The 15,952-nt window shown below is 41.1% G+C and overlaps 1 protein-coding gene across 2 annotated transcripts in view; it reads left to right on the top strand.

Moving 5' to 3' along the window:
* SPATS2 (spermatogenesis associated serine rich 2) overlaps positions 1–15,952 on the top strand; it is a 48,746-nt gene that overhangs the window by 13,671 nt on the left and 19,123 nt on the right. The gene's annotated exons all lie outside the window — the stretch shown is intronic.

Below are 15,952 nucleotides of genomic sequence, written 5' to 3'. Positions count from 1 at the left end.
TGAAATAAAAAAATTTCTATCTCTGGGATTAGTTTGTTTGTTTTTAACTGTAAGGATTGTGCACAAGAACACTTTCCACACTTAATACTGCCCACTTGCAATAGAGGGTATCAATTATATTGGAATGAGCTATTTTGTCTTTTATATTAAATAATTGGTGGTGTAACAGGCAAATCCTGGACTATCTCTTACCAGTTGCCAGTGTTTCAACACACTGCATTCTATGGAAAAAGGCATTCTATTCTATTCCATTGACCATATATATACATACATATATATTTGTGAACCAACTTTTTATCTTGAAGCAGTTCACTTCTATGACACATCTTTGCTCTGTATTTTGCTCTTCTGATAACAGCCTGAGGATAGCCTCTTTACATACTGCACTGATGTTGCAAATCTGAACAAGTACAATTTTAGTCTTAGAAACTGTGCAGATGGTAAATTGCTTCTGAAATGAACTGAATGATTCTATAATGTAAAATAGTATTTTGATCAATAGGTTTGCTGTAGTTAATTTGTCTATTCAACTTAAAAGTTGTTATATGGTATTTCTTGTAACCCTGTGTGATTTTGTGAACCTTGTGTGAGGATCAATTATATCCATAGGAAAAAAGTCATTCACTGCATAATCTAGAAGCAATAATGTAAATATCAATATATATGCCATAATATAACAAATATATAGGGATTTCTTTCTTGGAAATGACATAGTTTGAACCAAGTGCTCCATATACAAGTTAGAAATATTAAAAGCAACTGGACTCGCCATAATAACTTCTTGGTAATAAAGTTTCTCTCAGATCTTTGGCCAATTAAGCAATCTGTGGCCTTTATAACCGGAGGGGGGAGAGAGAGGGTCTTATTGTTTTGTTTGCTACTATGTTATGTATTTTTGTATTTTTATGTTGTGAACTGCCCTGTGATCCTCAGAAGAAGGGAAGTACGGAAATTTCAAAATAACTACATGAATGAATGAGTCTTGCTGCTGTGCCATGATGCCAGTATATCTGAGAACCCCTCACCAAAGTAGCTGAATATGGTCTCTGTATGCCAAACTTCTAGAACAGAGATTACATAATTGACTGGACATTCCTTATTCCAGCTGCTAAATTGTTATGGGAAGTACTACTCACGCTGTGGGGAAAAAAGAGCTCTGACCCCCCCCCCCAATCCTAGAGCAGACACTTTGTTCCAGACTACGTTATGTTCCACGGTATAAATGCTTAATTACAGTTGCATTAATAATCTGTGCTGTAATGTCTGGAAACAAGAGGCATGGAAGGAAGGGTTATACTTTTATCATAGTCTTGGGTTACTAGCTTACTGGAATTATTTGTATTTTTGGAATTGCATCTGTTTACCCACACAAAAGGCTTGTGGGAAAGTAAGACCAATGCTGTTAAGCTACATAATCAATTAACAGTGACATATATGTATTGGAGAGTAAGGAAGGTGGGTGGGACAAGACACTGTATTCTAGCTATATTGTTGTTTTTAAATTATGGTAACTTTCACCCTTGTCTAGTGGATTATTGAAGTCTCTGCAAAAGCAAGAATGGGAAACCCCCGATGACACACTTTCTGGCACCAGAACTGGAAAATTGTTCTTGTCAAAAAGGCATTGGTGTTATACAGCCATAAACTCTGCTCAGGACAGCCCAACTTTTAAAGTAAGGCGTGCCACCTTTAGGTTATACAAGAGTTTGAGCAGCTTGGTGCCTGGGATTTTTTTCCAGGCTTGTCAGCAGCACTGTGAAGACCAGTCTTCTTCAGATGTACCTGACATACGGGCATTGCCTTACACAGGAGAATCTGGGCTCATTCTTTCTCCCCTTCTTTCCACTTAAAAGTACTGATGAGAATGTTTCATTCTGCTTCCTCCTTTTCTTACAATAAAGGGGAAAAGATGCCGTATTTCTTGATCTATAAGAATCACCAGACCATAAGACGCACCTAGTTTTTGGAGGAGGAAAACAAGAAAAAAAAAATATTCTGAATCTCTGCGCAGCGAAAGTAGCGATCCCTCTTGCTGTTCTGGCTTCTGGGATAGCTGCGCAGCCTGCATTCGCTCCATAAGATGCACACACATTTCCCCTTACTTTTTAGGAGGGAAAAAGGGAGTCTTATAAAGCAAAAAATACGGTACATCTTTGTATCTGAACCAATGGTTTTATGTATAGGGCTATGCAGTGCATTTTTTCTTTTAAAAATGTTTAAGAGTGCTACTCTCATTTTGACTCAAGAAAATCATTTTATCGTTCAAATTGGGGAAAATAAATACAGTAAATGGACAAACGTACAAAGATTCACAAAATGTTTAGGGGTATGTGTACCCCTGCGTACCCCTAGGGAAAAAAGCACTGGGGCTATGACTGCCTGAATCAATCCAGCTTAGCTAGTGTGGATCAGTGAAGATTCAGGCTTGCTTCAAACATTGCACACTTCCAAACATTGGCCACTGTCATGTAGTGCATATAATTTTGCCCACCTTTATTTTATTATTGCAATTTCTCATGCCTTTATTTCACCATCTGTATATGAACTGGGAAGCTGCAGTAAGGAAAACACATGTGGCAGTGACAATAAATCCTGTATAATCTTTGCCCAGGCATAAAACAGCTGAGAACTGTATCTCTGTGTAGTGTTTAGTAGTTGAAACATCTGGTTTCTTTTTCCTTTCTCATTGCACAAGAACTAAATATTTTTAAATGAAGTCATAAAAGCAGAGTGACTTAACTGCCAGTTTTCAGTGGAAAAGAAGCCTAGTTTAATATTGTTGAAAATAATATTGCATCTTCACTGAAGAGATACAAAGAAAATCCATTTTTCTGGACCTAGTTTGGTGAAAACCTGACATTACAGAACTCCTCAAGCTACAGCTCTTAAAATTTAGCTAAGTTGTATTTTGGAGTAAACCCTTTGAAATCAATAGATTTACTAAAATCAGTCCACTTCATTTTAGTGGGTCTATGCTGAGTATGACTTAGTAGTTCAGAGCAGTCTTCCCCAGCTGTTCTTTCATTCTCGCCACCCTCACAGGCATGCTTGGTGGGCACACGGGAGAGGGCCTTTTCAGCGGCTGCTCCCAGACTTTGGAAATCCCTTCCTATAAAAACTATACTGGCTCCCTCCTTGTTGCCCTTCTGCCAGCAAGGTAGGCTTCCTTGTTCCAACAGGCTTATGGGAGTTCATTGCTTTTTATGAAAGCTCTGATGCTGTGCTATTTTTATTGTAATTATTGGTATGGTTTTAATAGATTTTATGTATGTAGTTTTAGTCCTGTTGATGTTCAGTTGTTTTTTCTATGTTTTTAGCAGTTCTTATTTTTACCTGCAAGTCTCCTTGAGTCCCATCAGGCAGGCACACACACACACACACACACACACACACACACCTACCCCTGGTGCCCTCCACATGCTTTGGACTTAAATTCCCATCAGCTCTAGCCAGGAAGCCTATGCTGGCTGGATCTGCAGGGAGTTATAGTACAAATAATCTGGAGGGAACTAAGGTGGAGAAGGCTGGTTTAGTGTTTTGTCTAAAAGGTAAAGGTAAAGGTACCCCTGCCCGTACGGGCCAGTCTTGACAGACTCTGGGGTTGTGCGCCCATCTCACTTAAGAGGCCAGGGGCCAGCGCTGTCCGGAGACACTTCCGGGTCACGTGGCCAGCGTGACATCGCTGCTCTGGCGAGCCAGAGCCACACACGGAAACGCCGTTTACCTTCCCGCTGGTAAGCGGTCCCTATTTATCTACTTGCACCCGGAGGTGCTTTCGAACTGCTAGGTTGGCAGGCGCTGGGACCGAGCAGCGGGAGCGCACCCCGCCGCAGGGATTCGAACCGCCGACCTTTCGATCGGCAAGTCCTAGGCGCTGACGCTTTAACCCACAGCGCCACCTGCGTCCCAGTGTTTTGTCTAGATATGGGCAATACATTGGGTCTGTCTCTCTCTCAAAAAATTGAAGTATATTTAGTTGCATCTTCTGCCTCTAATGTCTGAAACGTGGGTGTTCATCTACCTCTTCAATAAAATGAATAAGATACTGTAATATTTTGTGGTAAAACCTAAAATACCTGGTTCAGAGGAGTTGGGAACAAATCCAATTAAAATTATGTTAAATAAGAACAATACGTATTCGGGTTACTTTGCTGTTCCACCCCTAAATTCCTAAATTAATCCCACTGCTTTCAGACTGAGATCAGTTGTAAGTGAGGTTGCTTGGTGAGATGCTTACAAAATTCTAGCAGCTGACTTTTCAAATAGGAATTCTTTAGATTTTGCGCTAGTCTCACTAGTGCAAATGGAATTCCACCCTCTCATGCCCTCAGGTGCCCCCGAGGACCCCCCATCAGCTCAGGGGGACTGAGAGAACCCCCAGAACAGCACACAGCAGGAGGCGAGGGGAGATTGTTCCATCTGGCAAGCTGAAATGCTTGCACTGACAGAATGATCATCTTAGCGTGATGTTGAATTCTGTGTCTTTTGGGGGGAACTTAATTGGAATTTGATAAGCCACTATTGAAAGAGGGGCTCAAAACCTGTCATAGCATTAGATTACAGTATATTGAATAGCGTTCTGGGCTTGGATTGGAAAAACCTTGGCTCAGATCCCATCTCAGCCCTAACGCCTGCTTGATAGCATAGTTCGCAAGTCACTGTCTCTTAGCCCTAAGTATCTTAGCCTATCTGCAGAGGGTATAAGAATAGAAATAACTAATGTAAGCTGTGCTGACTTCATTGGTGAAAGAGCAAGATATAAATCCACAAGGCTTTGTCACCAGTAGAGGGCCTGGCAGCTGCGCAGAAAAGCTACTGATCCCTCTGTCCAACTTGCGTCCTTTGTTGGTTAACTTGTTCAAAACAGAGTTCACATGGTGAACTCTTGTTTTGCCAAAGCAAAAGACAGACTTCTGTACTTTTAACTAAAGATTATTATAAATCTGAATCTTGAAAAATAGGATGTGCTTAATAGATTAAAAGCCAGAAATCAAACAGCCTGTGATAAATAGTTCTCATACTTTCTGATGCATTTCCAACTGTTGGAACTGTAGACACCCAGTCAAATTGTACAGGTGTGGATAGAAAAGCATCTGTAGCTTACATTTTAAAAGTATTAATTTAGTTTCTATCTGTACAGATGATCTGCAAGACTACAGATAATCGTAGCTGATCTGTTTAACATCTTAATCTGGAAAGTGACTTTACGGGAGGTGCTTTTATGAAACCAACAATTGAGTGGTTTTCTAACACCTGAATTCAACTATTCCTGCAATCATGAATGCCTGGGAGATAGCCTAATATAGGAGGCGGGCAGTAAAAGTAGTTTATATTGGGCATTGTCATCTGGCAAAGATTGTTGATTGTCCACCTGATACAAGCAGGTCTCTGAAGTATTTGCTTGGTTCACTGCACTCACCAACTTCTGATCTAGCAACGAGACTCTCATATGTGTCCTGTTCTACATTTATTAAATTACTTGTATAATATGTTTTTGCTCTAAAGCCATGTGTATATAGAAGTAATCCCTATTGATACTGGGAGCTAGTTCCAAATAGCCCTGCTTACAGTTGTGGCCAAAGTTTATACTAAACTACTTCTTCTTCTTCTTATACTAAACTACTTCTTCTTCTTCTTCTTCTTCTTATTATTATTATTATTATTATTATTATTATTATTATTATTATACTGCCCATCTGGCTTACAGCATATATAAAAACATAATAAAACATCAAACATTAAAAATTTCACAATACAGGGGTTCCTTCAGATATCTTCTAAAGGCCGTATAGTTACTCATCTCTTTGACATCTGAAGGGAGGTCATTCCACAGGGAGGGCACCACTACCAAAAAGACCCTCTGCCTGGTTCCTTGTAACTTCGTTTCTCACAGTGAGGGAACCAGCAGAAGACCCTCTGAGGAGGACCTCAGTGTCTGGGCTGATTGAAATTTCCTCTTCAGTTCTTTATAAATCCTTTGATTGTATTATTCACCATTTACTTTAAAGTAGTTATTAAAGAACCACTCTAAGCATGTTTACTATCTTGTCAAACTATGTCTTACCTAGGAATGATTGCATCCCATCATTATACCAGCAGTAGCTAACATGTGTTAAACTCCTTTCTGGTACTTCTGGCTTAGTTACCCTTGATTTTGAATTCCCAGTTCGAAAGAATGAGCAAGTTACAAAAGTAAACAACTGCAAGGATCACAATAATGGGCACATTCGGTTGTAACTACACCACTTAAAATAGTGATAAAATTATGGTCTCAATCTACTGATCCTCTGTACATAAAACACTTGGGCTTGCAGTTGGATTTTCTGTTACCTCTCAGCAACAACTCCCATTGTGTGCATCAGGAGTCCCGGTTGCACACAAATTTCAACGCTGGCTTGTTCTCCCAGGGAAGCTGCTGTTGAAAGATCAGAGGTTTTTTTTAAAACAACAACAACAACCAACAGCCATGCTGCACTTGCTCTTCCCTGAATCCAGACAACTGTGCAGATGTATCTACAGCTTGTTTCAATCATTTATCTCTTGGTTTCCTAAATTGAGCTCATAATTTTATCACTACTTAGAGTCATGTAGCTACAACTGTATCAGTGTGATCTTTGCAGTTAGAAACTCACTTTGGTTGTTAAACAGAATTTGGAAGACATTTTGGCTTTTGGGCCCATACCTATTAATTAATTCTCCATTTCTTTTCCTGTTGTATCCCTTCTCCCCTATCTTCCTATGTACATCAGACTGTATGTCTATGGGCAGGGTATATCTTTAATTTTATTTATACAGCTGCTAGAAAGGAAGAAGAGTTTGGATTTGATATCCCGCTTTATCACTACCGAAGGAGTCTCAAAGTGGCTAACATTCTCCTTTCCCTTCCTACCCCACAACAAACACTCTGTGAGGTGAGTGGGGCTGAGAGACTTCAGAGAAGTGTGACTAGCCCAAGGTCACCCAGCAGCTGCATGTGGAGGAGCGGAGACGCGAACCCGGTTCCCCAGATTACGGGTCTACCGCTCTTAACCACTACACCACACTGGCTCTCAGGAATGTTACTGGGTTTTTTTAAATTAAAGTAATTGTCAAAATTGAAAGCTCCTATATTTCCCATTCAATATTTAGAGCAAACCCTGACTTTTTAATTATTTGCAATAGGAACCAACCTTTTCAAAATGCAGCTCAGGAACCATGTTATTCCACCATCACCATTGATGAAATGTTCAGACATTGTCAAAATGTTGTGTTTTTTTCTAAGTACCCAAGGAAAGTTTTGGCTCATAATTCTTGCACCCTAACTTAATACTTCTCTTCTAGCAGAATATATATGTGCTTTTGAATTATGGTTTCTTTTAGCTCAGATGCATGACTTTTCTGTGGCTTATTACAGAATGGTTCTAACTAATGCCAGTGCGGAAGACATTAGTCATAAATTTAATGTCTTCCCATTATAACTAGTTATAAATTCCATGGAAAAGCACTGGTAAGCATTTGAGCAATGCTCCTTGATGGTAACAGTACAAGTAAATATTTTTAAGATTCGTTCTGCTAATTCACCATTGTCAGAAGTATTAGCAATAGAGGCTGTAAATTTCAGAAACTGAAATGCCAATATCCCTTCATGACCCAGCTGTTTCTTTTGAGCTGATAGTAGAGAAGCAGATGATGTCCTAACCTTTGGACAGCTCAAAAGTGAATTTGCAAGCTACTTCGTGTATCTCAAAGTGAATGAGTACACTATGGTTGAGTGTATCATGTGTGACCATGTATTACCGGGGGTGGGGGGATTCTTCTTTAGAGGCATTTACTCACACTTACATTGTAGGGAGCAACAGCTGGTCTCAGCTTCTTATGACATCTATGAAAAAATAGTTGCCCCTATGTATAATGGTATACATTGTGGGTGCTTGTGATGTTTCCACTTATTTCTTGGCATGTGAAATGGTTCGTGAGAGTTGGAGTTGATTAAAAGATATACTGTTTCTTATATGCTACAGGTAACTGCATTTGTGGACTTGTGGTACAAAATTGATATCAAAATATTAGCTACATTAGGGGATTTAGAAAAATGTATTTTAATATAACTATTAATTGCTATAGACACCTGTTTTCTTAATCCACTGCATGTGTTGCATTTTCTTTTTTAGAATTATATATTAGCATTCTACCTCCTCCCTAGTTACTTAAAAGATGGAATAATATTTGTTTGTCAAATATAGACATTATTACAAGTTTACAAATTTCCAAAATTGAAGATGATTACTGGTTTTTAATGCAATTTTTAATTTATCTAATGCTGTATTTTCAGACAGGATTAGATTGGCTGAACTTAAGAAGGTGCTTGAATTTCTTGCTGTTGCTTCTTCAGTGCAGCTGAAGGGAATGTCTTGAGAGGACAGTTTCTCTTCTGTAATTTAAAAATTACCCTAATGGTCTATTTTGTTAAGTTTTCGCTTATAAAAGCAGCAAGATTTCACCGTGCTCTTGGGTTTAAATTACTAGGTGTGACTTGCTGTTGCCTGTAAATTGGAGGGCAGCTGCTGTTAAATAGAATTGGAAGGTAATAACAGGATGAGTAATTAGAGGTGCCCTAAAAGTATTTCCTGGCATCTCCAGGAAAGTAAAGAGTGTTTTATTCACCCATTCAACTTGCTCTGTATTATTGGAAGTGTTATCTTGGAAGCTAAGTGCCACTTAATGTTAAGCGTGACAGATGTGTTTCAAGTATGCACTGTCTGTGTTAGTATGTGATGGACACCTTAACATTTGAAGGTATTTAAACACACAGGACCATGCACAGACATGAGCTTTGGAGCCATGGTTGACTGTGTCTGCATGTACAGTGGGAATATCCACCTCACAATGCTACATCTCTTTTTGCATGTCTATAGAGCAGTCTTTTATACAGACTGTAAAGCTGCCCTTATAGTGCAGTTAGAAATGTTTTCAAAGCGCCTTTTATGTTTGGCCTCTGTTCATCTAATTCTGGTGATTGTAAGATTTATCCCAACACAGTGGTTCTCCAAGTAGAAAGCTGCCCTTTACGGTAGAAGATCACTAGGTCTGTGGTTGCCAAGTATGAAGGAAAATGGAAGTTCAGTTTGCCCACCATCCTGGCCGCTTTAACCAGGACAATGCTAGAGCTGTAAGATTTTCCTCATCTGTACCAATTCAGGCAGCAGATGATGATCATGTTTGAATTTTCTTCCCCATGCCTGCTAACTAGGAAAAAATGTTGAACCTAGCTTCCTTCCTTACCTTTTAGGGTTTTTTATTTGTTTTATTTTATTGTGGGGAATGTGGCTGCAGCCTGAAGTTACACAGTATAGAGAAAGGGCTCATTATAAACTGGCCAACAGCCTTGCAGTAAAAAGGGTCACTGTGACAATTTGAGAACTGCAGTGCCAGCATTGCACAGAATTTCTTCATACTATATCCTGTTTATTTGTATAGCTAGGCCATCAAAGAGATCTACTGAAAATACACACAACTTTGTGCAATAGTGAATTCACTAGGGGCAGGGACGTGTCTGCTTTTTGCTTGTAAAATTCTGTAAAGCATTGTCAGCCGTGATATAACTGAACACGATAATAATCTGTTCACCCCCCCTTAATCTCCTAATAAACACCTGTCTGTGCTTGAAGTGCAGCTCCAATGACAAGTAGAAATCCCACTGAATAATTTACAGAAGTATGTTAGTTTTGCAGTACTGCCAAATGTGCATAATTTTCTTGTTGAAGATGTCATGTTTCATCGTTTTCTAGAAGCTGCTGTTCCTAATGTGGTGGATTATGCTGCATTGATAGACTTGTGCTGTTGATACCGTAATGAGAGGTTTTCAAGTATAAACATCTGATGAGTGGATCACCTTTTTAACAAGGAAAAGAAATTCAGAAACAAAAAGTTTTTGATGTGCTCAGAGATATTTTAGGAAAGCTTTTGGTGCTGATATGTAGGGCTAAGTTATCGTGCAGGTTAGTTGCAAGTTCTTCTTGGTCTATTTTCATTCCTTACTGGCATATTCTTTGTAAAACAGCAGGGTCTTAACCCTCCTGCGTTTTCCACCTTCATAAGGAGGGTGGTTGTTCCTCACCTGTCTCCTCCACAATGTTCTCCACTCTTTCACTTGGACTTGGCTACGCTCATGCACGCCAGTGCTCATCACTCATATAGCTTGCTATATGCAAGCACATGGTCTGCTCTTGGTCAGAAAACAAAACAAAACTGCTACATTCATTCTCATCACAGCACTAGGCTGAAAGGAGAAGTTTTCTTCTTTGCTCAGCCTAGCACTGTGATGGGGAGGAGAGTTATCTTTTCTACTGTTCAGAGAGAGTGATCCCCCCCCCCCGGCCACCATCTTAGTTTGATGCTTCCCAGTGCAATGGTGGGCTGGCAAGTTATTTAAAGCAGCTTGGCCAGCCTGATTCACTGCTTTGCCACCCAGGGCAGCAAGGGAGAAGAGGTGGGGTCATTAAAGTGTGCAGGAGTGGTAAAATTGGAGGAAGGTTATTTGTTAAAAACTTACTGCCTTGTAAGAGAAAGTATGGCAAGGCTCCGAAGTGCTTTAGTGCCAAGGAGTTGTGTCACATGTGGAAGTGGATGAGTTACTAGAATGGAGGGTCATCACATTGTCTGAAATGTGGGGAAACGTAGTGATTTGGTAGCAGAACACTAGTTTAAAGTGAGGAAACCAAGCTAAACCAGGTGACGCTAAAAGTCATATATCAGCCTCATTTGCATATAAAGCTGGAAAGCAGCCTTACTTACAGTAAGTGAGCATAGGACCAGGGACACTGAACTTTTCCTCTTCCCATGCCTTACCTCTCCCCATGCCTGTTGAACTACTTTTCCCTTTTCCTGAATCACTTCCAAGGAAGTGTTCAGCATCCCTCTCCTCTCCATTCATTCTAAAAGAAGATCCAGCTAACCTCCTATTTCGTAGGTGAGTGGAGTGAATATATGGAAAGAAATATTGTGCATGCCGGCATCGCATCTAGTTTGACCCTTATGATCTGTACTTTGGGGAGTTGCATGGAAAGGTCAGTATAAACTGTCACTGATAACGGGCTTATTATGTAACTTCCACTACTGACGTGGCAGGTGGATGGCATATCATCTGTGACTGTATCCATGGTCGTGCTTACAGAAGCATGGATTACAATATTCGTGCTTAAGATGTTTCTAAATCAGGATATGTTGGGGTTCACTGATTATGAAGCCCATTTTCTGTCATACTAAATTAGAAGTGAATAGCTTGCCTTTCCACTAAGTATATCTTCTTGTTGGCATTGTTTTGAGAGAAGGTGCAGGGTTGGGTTTAACTTTAGTAGAGAACTTGGCAAACTGGTTGGATCTTTACAATGTTGGACAGCTGCTATTGAGCATTGTGTGTGTGTGTGTGTGTGTGTGAAATCACTCTCTCCCTATATGCACACAATGTTATTAACACTTGGTTATCTTTCAAGGTGTGGGCACTGAAACTACAGAAGTTTCCCCAAGAAAGTTAGGGTCAAATAATGGATAATGCTATGGTCTGCGAGGTGTTTCCAGGATTGCAGCTATTTAACAAACTAGTTTTGGCGTGGTATGAAAAAGAGTGGTTTAGAACAATAGCCTTGAATAAAATGACTTGTAATGGCTACATACATGCCTTAGACTCTTTGTGAAAGGAAGCTGTGAACAGTTAAGGTATTGAGTCTATGGCAGCAATGGGCAGAGTTCACACTTTCAGGATCTGCCTCATTTTTTACTGGAATCCCGAGAGAGCCACTAACTGGAGGGATGGGCAAAAGAGATAGAATTAAAGAATTCTAGGCCCAGGAATTTGGTTTAAGTCCCAGAATTGAGTGGAGCTCACAGCCCTTTTGCACACAAGTCTTTGTTCTCCCCCTCTGCCAGCTTTCTTCATTTTAGCGGCATGGGGGGGGTTATTGTGCTAAACAAGGTGCCAAAAATCCTGGCTGATACATTTCAAAATTCCCTCAGTTTCCAAATAGATTATGATCTACCTTCTGCCCACCCCCTGGTCTATGGAATTGATCACATCCACTCAAAAGGAAGAGCTTCAGCGTGCCATGAGCTTAAGAAAAAACAACAATCATAAAGGGCAAACCTCTTCTGCTTTCAGTGGCTTGATCATACTGTGAATGCATACTTGCTACTCAAGTTCTGGAATTGCAAGCTGCTGCTTATGAAAACAAAGACTGCTGTGTCATTGTTAGCAGGCAAGCTGAGATCTTAAGCACCTAAAGAGGAGCAGTTAACCGATAACTGTCTTGGCTGCCTTTTTCAACCATTTCTTAACAAAGGAAAGAGAATCCAGAGTCACGAAAAAGCATGTTTGATAACTGTCTTGGCTGCCTTTTTCAACCATTTCTTAAAGGAAAGAGAATCCAGAGTCACGAAAAAGCATGTTTCATGAAAACATCCCCCAACAATAGCAGATCCTACGCACAACTTGCATCAAGGGTCAGTGCAGTATCTATTAAAGTCAAACAAGAGATCGGTATATTGATTAGTTTGCGAATGGACTTTGAGAGATAGATGTTACATTTTTACTGCCTTGGAGGACTTTGAATTTTGGGCATGGAGGCAAGATACAGAAGCTAGATAAATTGTGAATGGGCAGTAAAATGGCAAGTGCAGTTCAATGTAAACAAGTGTACAGTGATGCATGTAGAGGCCAAAAAACTTGATTTCACATGTATGTCTGAACTGGCATTGACTGACCAAGAGCAAAGCCCTTGGTGTTGTGGATTGCTATGAAGCTGTTGGTCCAGTGTGTGGGAGCTGTGAAAAAGGCAAATTTTCATGCTAAGGATGGTTAGGACAAGAATTGAAAAATAAAAGCACCAATGTCACAATGCCTTTCTAAAGATGATGGTGAGACCACAATAGGGGTACTGTGTACAGTTCTGGTTGCCTCACCGCAAAAAGAATACAGTGGTACCCTGGTTCTCAAACTTAATCTGTTCCGGGAGTCTGTTCAACTCCTGAAAACCTTTTGAAAACCTAGGCATGGCTTCCGATGGGCTGCAGGAGCTTCCTGCACTCAAGCGGAAGCTGCAGAAGGATGTTCAGCTTCCGAAAAACGTTTGCAAACCAGAACACTTACCATATTTTCCGTCCCATAGGACGCTCTGTCCCATAGGACGCACCTAGTTTTTTTGGGGGGGAAATAAAGGAATTTCCCCCCTTTATTCCCCCCCCCAAAACCAGGTTGGGGAACAGCGGGATGGCGGCACTGCGCCTCCCCACTGTCCCCCGAGCTTGTGGGACTGGCCGATGTCTGCCCCGCGCGCCGGGCAGCAGGCTGCTATCCGCAGTGTGGGGAGCCCTGTGGGAGAAGGGTTTTGGGTTTTTTTAGGGCATTCAAAACGATCAATGGGGGTGGAGCCACCTCTTGCAAGATTTGGGACTTTTTAGTTTAGAGAAAAGGCAAGTAAGAGGCAACGTGATAAGGTTCCTAAAATTATGCATGGCATGGAGGAGTGAATAGAGAAATGTTTTCTCAATGTTCTAGAACTTACAGGCATCCAGTGAAGTTGAATGTTGGAAGATTCAGGGCAGAAAAAAAGGAAGTACTTATTCACACAGCTCATCATTTGAGTGGAATTTGCTCCCACAAGGGGCATCATGAGTAGCAATTGCATGGCTTTGAAAGAGGATTAGACAAATTCATGGTGGATAAAGCTATCAGTACCAATCATCCGCCTTCTTGGTAGGAGGCAGTATGCTAGAAACTGCAGGTCAGAAGAGCGCTGTTCTGCTCAGGCCCTACTTGTGCGTTTCTCATGGGCATCTATCTAGTTGACCACTATCAAGCAGTCAATCATTTTATTTGTATGCTAACTTTCCAAAGTTACAGCCATGCTCAAGGTGGCTAGCATAATTACCAACATAATAAAGGTAGTCATAAACAAGCAAACATCAATAAGTACACATTGAACCATTTCCAAATAAATCATAAGATCTAGATTAAATATACCAAAAAAAACACCCAATACCAGCAACACCCCACAACAATATCCCCTAAATGATACCCCAGCCAAGAGTCTGTCCAGCAGCCTCAGCTTTTGCAGCTGGAGTCAGCAGGTTCCTGCCCTCCCAGGCCAGGTGGGAAAAGGTCTGGGAGGGGCAGGGCAGGGAGCAGGATGAGTGCAGGATTTTGGAATAGATTGGCTACTGGCCAGATACAACTGCTGTTCTTAAGTTCTTTCACTATAAACCCGGGGTAGGCAGCAGGCAGATGGAGATCTACAAGCAGATTGCAGAATGATTAAGAGTACATCAGGCGAGTTTCTGACCCCAAACTGTTTAACAATAGCAAAATGTATTCCCCACTCCCAATTGGTTTTGAATACCTGTAGCATCTCAAATGTAGATTTTGCTCTCCTATATGCAGGTAATCCCTGTATTTGGGTGAATGAGTTAACTGGCTCCATCCTTTTCATAAGTAAGCCCACAGGCATTACTAGCCTGCAAAGGTCTTTATCAGCATGCTGAGGGATTTGAGGTCTTTCTTGATAGGACAGGCAACTGGACCAACCAAAAACAAGAATTTCAGAAGAAATGAATGCAAAGTTCCACATCTAGGTAGGAAGAATGAGATACACACATACAGAACAGTGTAGCACCTAGCTTGACGACAGGATATGTTTAAAAGATATAGGTGTTAAAACAGAAACTGAATATGAGTAGGAATGCTGAATAATTTTGTTCATTGATGCTCTCTGTGTTGTGGGCTGTAGTTCCCATAATCCCTGACCATTGGCCAGTCTAGATAGTTGTTAGGAGCTATACAGTGGTACCTCGGGTTACATACACTTCAGGTTACATATGCTTCAGGTTACAGACTCCACTAACCCAGAAATAGTGCTTCAGGTTAAGAACTTTGCTTCAGGATGAGAACAGAAATCGTGCTCCGGCGGTGCAGCAGGAGACCCCATTAGCTAAAGTGGTGCTTCGGGTTAAGAACAGTTTCAGGTTAAGTACGGACCTCCGGAACGAATTACGTACTTAACCTGAGGTACCAGTGTAGTCCGAAGCATCTGTAGGGCACCGTCTTGGCTACTGCATTAGGTTTGTCTTCAAACCATTCATAGCACAAGCTGTGAATGAGGTTTGTTCTTGGCTTATTGCTTGTGGTTTATATGGGGGAAAACAAACCCAGCCAGGGCTTAGCTCCCAACAGTACAGGTGCAGTGGGACCGAAGGAGAAGTGGAGTGGTTGCGATTTTCAGTCTTTGCACCACCATGCTGCATGCTCACCTTTAAACCGTGGTTGAGCTTGACCATGCTTTGAAAGTGACATGTGAACCAGCCCACTAGTTTTTGAGCGGTCTTCGAGGGCAGCCTCATTGCAGCACATTGCATTAACATTTCAGGAGTGTAAAGAACTGTAGCCACTCTCCCTCTGTCTGACATGGCTATAGCTGGCTACGGGTACTTTGTGTCTTGAATGCCACTTCAGCCGCCAATGGGAAGGTCAGATCTAAAAGCACCCTCAAAATTAACACCTGAATCTTTAGGGAAAGTGCACCCCTATCCAAAGCAGCCTGAACACCACCTCTCAGGTCAGAGAATGCCTGATCTCTCAACCACATAGGCTTTACCAGGGATTTCAGTAGTCCTGATCATCAAGCCACTCCTCACTTACTGCTTCAGTCTTTTAGTTCTGAAAATTGTAATTGAATAACAGAAAAGGAGCACCCCTTTTGTGACGCACAAGTCCTAAAAGCAGAACAAATAAATGCGTGCTGGCAGTTATGCTAGCATTAAACAGAATTAGCAGCTGGCAGATCTTGATAAATGAATTGTAAAAACTGCAGTTTGCGTACCCAGGAGGGAGCGACAACATTAAATATTGAGTAAAGGTTTGGTGCTGTGATGGATTCCTCTGTGCACATTCGGTAGCTGCGTATTATCCTCAAGATTAGTACCAAAC

This window comes from Podarcis melisellensis, assembly GCF_964234715.1.
Source record: "Podarcis melisellensis genome assembly, chromosome: 2".
Taxonomy (NCBI): Eukaryota; Metazoa; Chordata; class Lepidosauria; order Squamata; family Lacertidae; genus Podarcis; species Podarcis melisellensis.
This window is presented reverse-complemented; position numbering and strand designations above follow the sequence as displayed.